Source organism: Choloepus didactylus, chromosome 10, assembly GCF_015220235.1.
Source record: "Choloepus didactylus isolate mChoDid1 chromosome 10, mChoDid1.pri, whole genome shotgun sequence".
NCBI lineage: Eukaryota > Metazoa > Chordata > Mammalia > Pilosa > Megalonychidae > Choloepus > Choloepus didactylus.
Window position 1 is genome coordinate 82936273 of NC_051316.1, and position 13220 is coordinate 82949492.

The window sequence follows — 13220 nt, forward strand, 5'->3', positions numbered from 1 at the left end:
ATTGTACACCATAGATGACTGTATGGTATGTGAATATATTTCAGTAAAACTGAATTTAATTTTAAAAAAAAGAAACAATTTTTCTCATACAATCTAAAAATCTACAATTTATGGTTCTGCAATTTCTAAACAAAAATCTGAAGTACCACCAATTTTAACCATCAACCATTTTACCACCGTATATAGAATATGGAGTTCTTTCTGTCTCTTCCCGTCTGCAGTTTGTATCTGAACACAAAGCCAACACTGCATCCAGCAAAGATTTTACCTGGCAATAATTCAATTTGAAATATGATCTCCAGGAACAAGCTATACCTAAGGCAAAAACCACCTAGAAACAACAAATCTTCCAAGGAGGCAAAAAACAATTATGCATATAATTTTCCTTCATTTACTCAATAAAAATTTTTTGAATAGCTAAGTACCAAGCACATAACTAAATTTAATATGCCATCAAACCATGATTATACATAATCATGAAATACTTTACACAGAACTTAATCTCATCTACTATCCAGTAATTGAACTACACAAACACTGCTCACTCAGTCTTCTTACAGGAGTTTTAGGATAAACCATTTTGAAGGACTGAAAACTATTCTAATTATTCCAATCCTTGAACGCCAACTATGAACAAAATAATGTGCTAGAAGCTGGATGCAACTACTAACAAAGTAGTTCACAGAGTAGAAGTAGGGATTGTAATTATATAGCCCCCTATTCCTGCATTGTCCAGTACAGTAGCAACTAGCCTCATGTGGCTATTGAGCACTTGATATGTGGCTAGCCCAAAATGAGATGTGCTGTAAATGAAAAATATACACCAAATTTAAAAGACTTAATAAAAATGTAAAATCGTTTATCAGTAATTTTTGTATTGATTACATGCAGAACTGATAATGTGTTGGATATACTGGGTTAAATAAAATATAGTATTAAAATTAATTTCATCTGTGTCTTTTCTACATTTTTTCTTATGACTACCAGAAAATTTAAAATTACATATGTGGCTCAGCTTGCATTATATTCTTTTGGACAAAACAACCTGATACTATTATAAATGCTTCTAGTCGAACACTGCAAATGAACAGGTTTACCACTCTTCATTCCCAAGTCCCACTTAAATGACATAAAGGTTTAACAAAAAGTGGGTGGGTGATACCATACCCAAAAGGATAAAAAACTAGCAAAAAGGATAGCAGTAAAGCCACAGAAACAAGAAAGCAACTGGACTTGGCGAATCAAGAAACGCTTCCTATATCAGCAGTGAGAAACGCCTAGAAGCAGGCCAATTCTTCCTATTGCACCCCAGAAAGGCAGAAGAATTGAGAGAACCAAATAATACCTCTAGAGGTAGGAGTACCTATGGGCTTGAAATAAAGAGAGATTGGTTCAAAGTCTACATAAGAGGCACTAAACTCCTACAAACCCTCCCTAGACCACACAGCTATGCAACTACTCCATTCCCATCCTAGTCAAGAACCCTAAGGTTTAGTCCCTGGAATAGTTGAACCAGAGAAATTCTGAATTCAGGAATACCAGATGCAGCTGAGGGTCTCTATACCATTCTGAAAATTGGATAATTAAGTGATAGTCTTAAAACTAACCAGTTGCATTCCCTTCCTCTGTTTCAAAAATCCCAGGAGGCTTGTTTTCCCTCACAAGCGGGAGCCAGGGGGAATTATTTCTAGGGAAACTAACCAGCCAAAACAAAAGTCTTACAGAAACTGACATACATGTGGGTGTATTGCATGTATCAACCAATTCAGTCAGATCACTTACAATCATGCCCATCAGCCCACAGGCCTTGCCTGTTCACACAGGACCCCATCAGATTTTAAGGGTCTTACCCATAGATTACCAAACATTGATGAAGGTCTCTAAACATTTTAAAAAAAAAAAAAAAAAGGAACTGAAAAATATAAACATTATTATAAGAACATTTACAAGGAAAAAAAAAATTCCTCCAAGAGATAAGTTAGTAGTACAATTTAAAAACTGTGTTTTCATCAATTGTAACAAATGTACCAAACCAACGCAAGATGTTAACAATACAGAGATATATGGGAATCCTGTATTTTATGTAAGATTGTTCTATAAACCCACTTCTCTAATTTTAAATAAATAAATAAATAAATAAATAAATAAATAAATAAATAAATTTCTCAGCCTTCTTTGTAGCTCAGGATAGCTATGGGTCGCTTTTCTTGATATTCACCTGAATACTTATAGCACTTTTATTCATGGTCCCCCAAAACTGGAAGAAAAAACTAATGTCCTTCAAAAGGAGTAAACAGATAAACTACAGCACATCCATACAATGAAATATAAATCAACAATAAAAAGTAAGGAATAGGGGGAGAGGGGCAAGATGGCAGTATAGAGAGATGTGGAATTTAGTTAGTCCCCTGGAGCAACTAATAAACAACCAGGAACAACTAGTAAATAATCTGAAACAACTGCTGGGGGACAACCGTGACTGTCCACACATTGTACACCAACCTGGATTGGGTGGAATGGCAGAGATCACAGCATAAAATCTGTAAGTAAAAACTGTGGACCTGTGCCAGGAGCGCCCTTCCCCCACAGCAAGCTGAGCTGCAAGACCTCACTATGGAAGAAAGGAGCATTCTTGGAGCAAGCGAATATAGCTCAGCCCAACTCCAGCTGGGGTTTTAATTAACAGAAGTGGATTGCTGGGGGAGGAACCTAAGATGGCGACTAGGTGAGACAGAGAAAAAAACACCTCCGTGGAAAACACTAGATAAAAAACCAGAAAGGACCCAGAACACCACTTCCAGAGTAGCACCAGCCGGACAAGTTCTGCTAAAGCCACAGGGAACGTGCATTTGGTGAAACCAGGAGTCTGCATTCTGAAACAAGTGAGTGAGTAGGCTGAATCCCTTGGCCATGCTGCGGTGTGGGGAAACAGTGGGTTGGCATATTTGAAAAAAAAAAAAAAAAAAAAAAAAGAGAAGAAAAAGAAGCCCGGGAACAGCTGCAGATGAGAAGGGAGCAGTCTGGACTAATGCCTCGGTGTCTGGGGTGGAGGATACCCCTTCCCACACCCACTGCTGATTGTCTCGGATCCCGGGAAGCAAAGGGGAGACGCACAACTTGCAGCCATCTCCCCAGCGGGCGGGGCAACTCCTGCCTGGGGCTGAACACACAGCACAGAGCCAAGAAACCCAGCCTGACAGGGAGTCTTTCCCGCAGCACCGCTCACACGACACATTATCAGCCGTGGACAGTGGCCTTGAATACACCCACGGCTGATCGTCCTGGAGCTGGGAGAGTGGAGCTGTGCGGAAAGGGGGAAGTTAACACTCCCATTCAACCATCTTTGAAGCAGGCTGGGAACACTCCTACACGGCGCGGCGGCCCAGGGATTCCCTGGAGGCTGGCGCTCACTTGTGACGTGGCACGGCCCTTCCCCCCTCAGCAGAGGTCCTGGAAAAGCACAGCAGGGAGAGGGGAACCACTCAGAAATCCCAGGGAACCTACGCCAATACCAAGGACTTTAGTGTCAGCGGCAGAGAACAGCCTTAAATCTCCCGGAACACCTGGGAGGTTTGATTGTTAAACCTTCCCTTCCTCCCTAACCACTCAGGCACACGCCCCTCATTGAGGGCAGATAGCACCGACAACACACCCAAATTAAGTGCACCAATTGGACCCCAAAAGAATCAGATCCCTACATACCACAAAGTTGGGGAGAACTGACTTGAGGGGAATAAGTGACTCCGGACATCATCTGCTGGTTAGTTAGAGAAAGTGTATGTCACCAAGCTGCAATTCTAACAAATTAAAGACCAAGTAAAGCAAATGCCAAGAGGCCAAAAACAACAGAAAATCTTAGAGCATATGATAAAACCAGACAACATGGAGAACCCGAACCCAAACACTCAAATCAAAAGATCCGAAGACACACAGTTCCTGGCAGAATTAACCAAAGAACTACAGACAGGCAATGAGAGCATGGCATGGGATATAAAAGACTTGAAGAAGAGCATGGCACAGAATATAAAAGACATAAAGAAGACCCTAGAAGAGCATAAAGAAGATATTGCAAGAGTAAATTAAAAAATAGAAGATCTTATGGAAATTAAAGAAACTGTAGGCCAAATTAAAAAGACTCTGGATACTCACAAGACAAGATTAGAGGAAGGTGAACAACAACTCAGCCTCCTCGAGGAGCACAGAACAGAAAATGAAAGAACAAAAGAAAGAATGGGGAAAAAATTTGAAAAAATCGAAATGGATCTCAGGGATATGATAGATAAAATAAAACATCCAAATTTAAGACTCATTGGGGTCCCAGAAGGGGAAGAGAAGGGTAAAGGTCTAGAAAGAGTATTCAAAGAAATTGTTGGGGAAAACTTCCCAAACCTTCTACACAATATAAATACACAAAGCATAAATGCCCAGCGAACTCCAAATAGAATAAATTCAAACAAACCCACTCCAAGACATATTCTGATCAGACTGTCAAATGCTGAAGAGAAGGAGCAAGTTCTGAAAGCAGCAAGAGAAAAGCAATTCACCACATACAAAGGAAACAACATAAGACTAAGTAGTGACTACTCAGCGGCCACCATGGAGGCGAGAAGGCAGTGGCATGACATATTTAAAATTCTGAGAGGAAAACTTCCAACCAAGAATACTTTATCCAGCAAAACTGTCCTTCAAATTTGAGGGAGAGCTTAAATTTTTCACAGACAAACAAATGCTGAGAGAGTTTGCTAATAAAAGACCTGCCCTACTTCAGATACTAAAGCAAGCCCTACCGACAGAGAAACAAAGAAATGAGAGAGAGATATAGAGACTTTTAACAGACATATATAGAATATTACATCCCAGGTCACTGGGACACATGATCTTCACTAGTGATCACGGATCTTTCTCCAGAATGGACTGCATGCGGGGACATAAAAACAAGCCTCAATAAAATAAAAAATAAAAAAATGAATTTGTTCAAAGCACATTCTCTGACCACAATGGAATACAAACAGAAGTCAATAACCATCAGAGACCTGGAGAATTCACAAACACCTGAAGGATAAAAATGAAGGGGAGATGAAAACATTCCTGGACAATCAAAAGCTGAGGAACTTCATCACCAGCAGATTAGTCCTAAGCAGGCTGAACGGAAGGGACACTAAACAACTGACTGAAACTACATGAAGAAATAAAGATTTCCAGTAAAGATCACATGGTAAATATAAATACCAATACTACTGTATTGTTGATTTATGACTCCACTATTTACTTCCTACAGGATCTAAAATACATAAACTGTAATGATAAGTCGGTGGTTTTGGACTCAGTGTAAAATATGTAATTCTTGACAAGAACTACATAAAGGTGGGGGAATAGAGGAGTATAGGAATACAGTTTACATGTCCTATTGAAGTTAAGTTGGTATCAAAGAAAAACAAGATTGTTATAGATTAAAGAGTTTAAATTTAAGCCCCATGGTAAACACAAAGAAAGTATCAGAGAATATGACCAAAGAGATGAAAAGTAGAATAGCGGTTCCAAGAAGTGGGGGAAGGTGCAATGCGGAGTTAAGAAATGAGGGTAGGGGTTTTGGTTTGGGGTGAAGGGAAACTTCTAGAAATGGATGGTAGGAAGGTGATAGCATTGCAACATTCTAAATGTGATTAATCCCACTAAGGGAATGCTAGGGAGGGGTGGAATAGGAAGATTTAGGCTATATATATCTTTCCACAATTAAAAAAAAAAAAAAAAGACAGTCTAAATAGATGACAATTAAATGCGAAGGATGATCCTGGATGGGATCTTAGGTCAGAGGAGAGGAAGCTCAAAGGGACACAGATGGGACACAAGAAAAAAAAAAAAAAAAAAAAAAAGGAAATACAGAATGTAAGCTTTGTATCAATGTTGAATTTCTTGAACTTCTTAGCTGCGCTTATGAGATTGTATAAAAGAATGTTCTTGTCCATGGGAAAGGTATATGTGAATTATATTGTTTGTTCAAAGATATGTGCAGCTTGCTCTCATATGTTCAGAGGACAGAGCAATAGATGGTGGGTGTTAGGGAGGGAGGGAGGGAGAGAGGGAGGGAAAGAAAGAGACAGTGGTGTGACGGGGTATCGGGGGACGGGGGTCGGGGTATGATGGAGTTCTATGTATGGGGTTTGTACTGTTTTTACAACTGTTCCTGTAAGATTGAACTTATTTCAAAACAAAATTTATTATTAAAAAAAAAAAAAAAAGTGGATTGCTGAATACAAGCTACAAACATAAAATCCTAACAAGCAGCAAAGTACCCTAAGGTCACTCCCAGCAGAGAAGAGGTGGGACTGACCAAAAAACAAAAAAAAAATCAATTAATTTTTTAAAAAAAGGAAAAATACAGAGGCTTTTAGAGACTGACCTTGGAGAACTGGAAGACACCAGTGCCCTGGGAGAGAGAGCCCAGAGTACCAGGTGCTCTATCTGACCAAAGGGTGAAACCAGGGGGCCGTGGACTGGCTCTGAAAGGGGGCTTTCTTTCCCTTTTTCTCTCTCTCAACCTGAGTGGTCATTTTAAGTTCCCAGAACTCTGACCCAAACAGTGGTGAAGTTACAGAGTTAGAGAGAAAACAAAGCTATTCAAATGCAGAAGGTAACTCCCTAGGGGATGTATCCTCCCTAAGAGGAAGGAGGTGGGGCCCAGCTCTAGTGCCAGCTCACCCTTCAGAACTCAGACCCCAGAACCTGGAGGAAAACAGTCAAAACAGAAACAAACTAAGAATTAAAGGGGCTACACCTCCTTAAATCAGTCAGGAGCAACAGGCTGACAGACGCCACCTGCTGGGCAGTTTAGGAAAAGCACAGCGGCAAGAGACCTCACAGGAAAGTCTGTCAATCTTCTAAGACACATCCTCAGGGAAACTTGACTCCGAATATAGCCCCATTCTGAGACCTGAACTGGTCTGGTCTGGGAAAATCTGATTGGTGTAACCAAGGAAACCAGATGCTTAGACAACAGAAAACTACAAATTATATTAGGAAAAATGAAGATATGTTCCAAAGGAACAAACTTACACCTCAGTTAAGACACAGCTGAGATAGTTTCACTTTAATGAAAAAATCAAAGATTTTCAAAGAAATATGCTAACATATCAAAAAACAAGTCAACAAGCTCAGGGAAGACATAGCAAAAGAGATGAAGGATATAAAGAAAACACTAGGCGAACATAAGGTAGAAATTGAAAGTCTGAAAAAACTACTGGCAGAATCTAAGGAAATGAAAGGCACAACACAAGAGATAAAAAACACAATGGAAACATACAACAGCAGAGTTCAAGAGGCAGAAGAAAACACTCAGGAACTGGAGAAGACACCTGAAATCCTACCCACAAAAGAACAGATAGGGAAAAAAATGGAAAAATATAAGCAACAGCTCAGGAAACTGAATGACAACATGAAGCACATGAATGTACATGTCAAGGGTGTCCCAGAAGGAGAAGACAAGGGAAAAAGGGCAGAAGCAATAATGAAGGAAATAATCAATGAAAATTTCCCATCTCTTATGAAAGACATAAAATTACAGATCCAAGAAGCACAGTGTACCCCAAACAGAACAGATCTCAATAGACCTACACCAAGACACTTAATAATCAGATTATCAAATGTCAGTGACAAAGAGAGAATCCTGAAAGCAGCAAGAGAAAAGCGATCCATCACATACAAAGGAAGCTTGATAAGACTATGTGAGGATTTCTCAGTAGAAAACATGGAGGCATGAAGAAAGTGGGGTGATATATTTAAGATACTGAAAGAGAAAAACGGCCAACCAAGAAACCTGTATCTGGCAAAACAGTCCTTCAAATAGGAGGGAGAGTTTAAAATATTCTCTGACAGACAATGAGAGAGTTTGTGAAAAAGATACCTGCTCTAGAGGAAATACTAAAGAGAGCACTATAGACAGATACGAAAAGACAGGACTAAGAGTTTTGGAACGCAATTTTGGATGATGGTAGCACAGCAATGTAAGTACACTGAACAAACATGACTGTGAGTATGGCTGAAAGAGGAAGGTTAGGAGCATGTGGGACACCAGAAGGAAAGAAGAAAGATAAAGACTGGGTCTGTATAAGTCAGTGAAACCTAGAGTGCACAACAGTTGTGATAAAATGTACAAGTATGTTTTTACATGTGTGAGAACAAATGAATGTCAACCTTGCAAGATGTTAAAAATGGGGTGGTATTGGGGAAAAAATACAATCAATGCAAACTAGAGACTATAATTAACAGAAACATTGTATTATGCTTCCTTTAATGTAACAAAGGCAATATACCAAAGCTAAACGCCTATAAGAAGAGGACATAAGGGAGGGCTATGGGACTCTTGGCATTGGTGATGTTGTCTGACTTTTATTGTACTTTAGTTTAATTCTATCTTTCCTTTTGTTGCTTTTTAGCTGTCATTTTTTTTTCTTTCTTTTTCTTTTTCTTTTATCTCTCTACCTTCTTTGACTCCTCCTTCTTTGTGGAAGAAATGGAGATGTCCTTATATAGATAGTGGTGATGTTGGTAGGTGTACAAAACCATCTTAAAGACAAACAAACAAACAAACAACAACAACAAAAAAAAATACCAGGTTGATGAAGAAACCTTGAGGGCACTATATTGAGTGAAAAAAGTCAGATACAAAAGGACAAATATTGTATGGTCTCACTGATATGAACTAATTATAATATGTAAACTCACAGACATGAAATATAAGTTACCAGAATACAGAATGAGGCTAAAGAATGGGGAGTGGTTGCTTATTATGAACAGAATGTTTAACTACATTGAGCTTAAGTGTTTGGAATTGGACAGAGGTGGTGGTAACATGTTATTGTGAGAGTAACTAACAGTGTTGAATGGTGTGTGAATGTGGTGGAAAGGAGAAGCTTAGAGTCACATATGTCACCAGAAAGAAAGTTGGAGGTTAAAATATGGGAATGTATAAAACAGTGAATCTGGTGGTGGACAGTGTCCGTGATTAACTGTACAAATATTAGAAATCTCTTTCATGAACTAGAACAAAGGTATGACACTATAACTAGAAGTTAATAGAGGGGTATATAGGGAAAAAATATACCTATTGCAAACTATACTACAGTTAGTAGTATTTTATCATTCTTTCATCAACAATAACAAATGTACTATACCAATACTATGAGTCAATAATGGAGGGGGGGTGGTTAGACGTATGCGAGGATTTGAGTTTTCTTTTTTGTTTTTATTTCTTTTCTGGAATAATGGGTGCATAGCTGTATGATGGTACCGTGGGCAACTGACTGTGCACTTTGGATGATTGTACAGTATGAGAACAATCTCAATAAAACTGAATTTAAATTTATTAAAAAAAAAAAGGTAATGAACTAATAAATGCAAACACACAGATGAATCTCACACGTATTATCCTAAGTGAAAGGCAGACTCTCAAGGGATACCTACTGTATGATTCCATTTTTAAAGGCATTATGGAAAGGCAAAACTATAGGGACAGAAAACAGATCAGTGGTTGCCAGGGACTAAAGAACAAGGTGATCCAGAATGATCAGGATGACAGCTGTACAGGAGGCCCATAGAGCAAACAAATCTAAAAAGAGTAGAATAAAGGAGGGATACCAAAGACATGCCTCCAAGAGAAAGCTAAAGGTAATGTGTTTGGCAATCCTGAGCGATAATTTACACTTATGAAACAAAGTATAGAGATTAACTAGTGATAGGTATAAAGAAATCTAAGCAACTGGAAAAAAAAAAGATCAGTTATTACATCAAAAAAATTTGTGTAAGTATTCTATACTACAAGACTCAGCTGTGAATAACATTTATATAGCTATATAATAGGAACAGTTAATACTGATTTACCCAAAAATTATGATACAACACTGGGAGGATAGAAAAGAAGGGGAAAGTATAAATACCAAACAAACAAACAAAAAAAAAAAAAAATCAAGAAACTGTAGAATGAACATGTTATTCAAGAAATGTGGACAGAAATAACAGAAGAAACACCTAAGTTGAAAATGAGATTCATTCATGAACAACTCAAGATAGGGTAGGGAATTACTATGCACATACAGAACTAGTTAAAAAGACAGTTGTGCCAGTTCCATGTATTATGTCCCCCAAAACACCATTATCTTTTATGCAATCTTGTGTGGGTAGACATATTAGTGTTGATTAGATTTTGGAATCCTTTGGGTGTTTCCATGGAGATATGATTTAATCAACTGTGGACAAGACCTTTGGTTGGATAATTTCCATGGAGGTGTTGTCCCACCCATTCAGGGTGGGTGTGAATTAAATTACTGGAGCACTATATAAGCTCAGACAGAAGGAGCAAGCTTGCTACAGCCAAGGACATTTTGAAGAATGCACAGCAGCTGAGAAGAGGAGCTGCAGATAAGAGACAGTTTGAAGATGGCTGTTGAAAGCAGACTTTTGCTCCAGAGAAGCTAAGAGAGGAAAAACGCCCCAAGAGCAATTAAGAGTGACACTTTTGAGGAACTGCAGCCTAGAGAGGAACGTCCTGGGAGAAAGCCATTTTGAAACCAGAACTTGGAGCAGACACCAGCCACATGCCTTCCCAGCTAACAGAGGTTTTCCGGACGCCATTGGCCATCCTCCAGTGAAGGTACTGGATCGTTGATGACTTACCTTGGACACTTTATGGTCTTAAGACTGTAACTCTGTAACCAAATAAACCCCCTTTATAAAAGCCAATCCATTTCTGGTGTTTTGCATTCTGGCAGCATTAGCAAACTAAAACAACTGTTTTTAATTTAAATTTACAATGTGCTAGGCACCAGGCTAAATGCTATATACACGTTACTCCCTGTAATCCTCAACAACCACTCAATATTGCTTGACATGATCCCCATTTTAAGAATTAGAACTAAAATTAGGAAAGGTTCTACAACAGTCCAATAAAATATAACATATTGAGTCCTAATCTGCTTCTTTCCTTGGGTTACAAAGCCTACAAACCAAAGTAGGTACTAAATTACTAGGTAACAGCTACCTTCATAATCCTAAACCAGCAAAACAGTGGCAAATGCCCAGGCTAGAAGAGACAGAACTCTTAATTAAATAGATCCAGTTGTAGATGAGGCGGTCTCTAAAGCACAAACCTGTGGCTAAGGACACATTACAGTTTACAGTCCATCAGCAGCAAGCCTTACTATCTCCCAACTTCACATGATATTCATACGTACTCCCAAAAATAGCAATGTTGAACATTATGTATCTTTAACATATTAACACAGAAGCAAGACCTTTTATATTTTCAAGAATTTTATATCACTGTTTGAATCAAGTGTCAACTAGGAGGTCACTGGTGACCAATGCCAGTATGCTTTGGTACAGAGGTGAGGAGAAAGGCAAGGTGAGTGAGGAAGTGAGAAAGCAAGTTAACTATACTTGCAAGAGGTGGTGGCTGGACTGGAATACAGAGCATCAAAGTAGAATTTTGCACATGAGGCACACTGAACAAGGCTAATAAGCCAAAAGCCCCATGAAGACAGGGATTTTATCTGTCCTGTCACCTTTCTTCTTCCGGGGCCTAACATGAGCTATGTGCTTAATTCAATATATATATTAACCAAATAAAATAAATAGGCCTATCTATAAACTAAAGGGAAGGAAATAATTGACAGGGAATGTCTCAACACACAGGTGAGAGAGGGATGGCTAGTAGGAAAAGAACCTTAAATAGTCTAGTGACAAGATAGCAGTGAAGGGAAAAAAATCACTTGGATCAGAGGAAGCCTTCCTTTTCTGAGTCCAGGAGAACAGAAGAAAGGGCAGGTATGGCTGCAGCTAACTTTTCAGGAGATTAGGATAGTCAACAGAGTTGTCACATTGGTCTACTTTTTCAGTAAAATAGATTAAAAAAAAATCTGCAAAAAGTGAATACTGAATGAGTTGGGGAATAGAGAGGAGTACGAAGAGGGGAAGAAAAAGGCGAAGGTTTGTAACAGGTACTAAGAAATATATGAGAGGAAGCTAACAGAAAACAAGTAAAAAGAATTGAAGAGTGTTACTGAGAGTCCCAAATGAAACCAGAAATCTTGACTATCTCTTGGCACTAAAAGACAGGCTACCAGGGAAGAAATGAAACGTCAAAAATTCAGGAACTTAATTGAATAATCAAGGGAAATGTGGGTTAAGATGAATAGATCCCTTCAACAGGATTTGAATTTTAAACTGGAAAGAGCCCATTTCCTTCAAGACACAGCTCATGCTGCCTGGTGAAGGAGATGCCCTTCTTTCTCTCTTTCTATATAAATACATGCCATCCCCAGAACCCTTAAAGCTTCAATATATATTTGAAAGCAACCCTCCTCTAAAGAATGCTCTCCAGCTTTTTACAATCTAGGCCAGATTTGTGTTTTGCAACCTCGCTAAAGATAAAAATAACACTTTAAATAAACAAATGTTTCATTAAAATTGTATTTTCCTCTGGTGACTCAACCTTTTAGATCAGTAATTAATTTGAAAATCTGGTGAAAACTATGAACCCTCTCCTCAAAAAAAAAAATGCATATCCACACAAAATTCTGCCTGAAATTTCAGGTTTAAATCTCCCAAACCTTCCCCTACCACCCTCAAGGTCCATGGACCCTCAGGCTAAAAATCCTTCTCTAAGAATTTAGCAGATCTCAAAAACAGATTCAAATCTTAAGAGTACCCCTATTCAGGTAAAATTTTTAAAACAACTACTAATTTGATCATAGACCAAAATCTTATAATTCACCCAGTATCTTTTTTAATGGACTCTCTGCTCCCCTGTGATGGTTAAGTTCACATATCAACTTGACCAGGTTATGGTGTCCAATTGTTCGATCAAGCAAGCACTGTCCTGATTGCTATTCTGAGGATATTTCATGGATTTCAATCATCAGTAAGTTGATTGTATCCATGGCTGATTAAATCTTCAACTAACTGAGGAGAATGGCTTCAACAATGAGAGAAGTCTCATCCAATCAGCTGAAGGCCTTAAAAGAAGTGATGGTTTCAGCAGCGAGAAACCATCTCTGCTTCAGCCAGCCAGCTTATCCTGGAGAATTCATCAAAAAATCACTGGAGTTCCCAACTTGCAAACTGCCCTATGTGATTTGTACTTCCCCATCCACACAGTCACATAAGCCAACTCCTATTAAAAAAAAACTCGTATTTACATTATACATATACATATATACATATGTGTG

General features: G+C 38.6%; 1 protein-coding gene across 4 annotated transcripts in view; it reads right to left on the reverse strand.

The window, feature by feature from the left end:
* The window catches only part of UBAP2 (ubiquitin associated protein 2), a 170989-nt gene that overhangs the window by 123241 nt on the left and 34528 nt on the right, over window positions 1-13220 (reverse strand). The window lies entirely within an intron of this gene.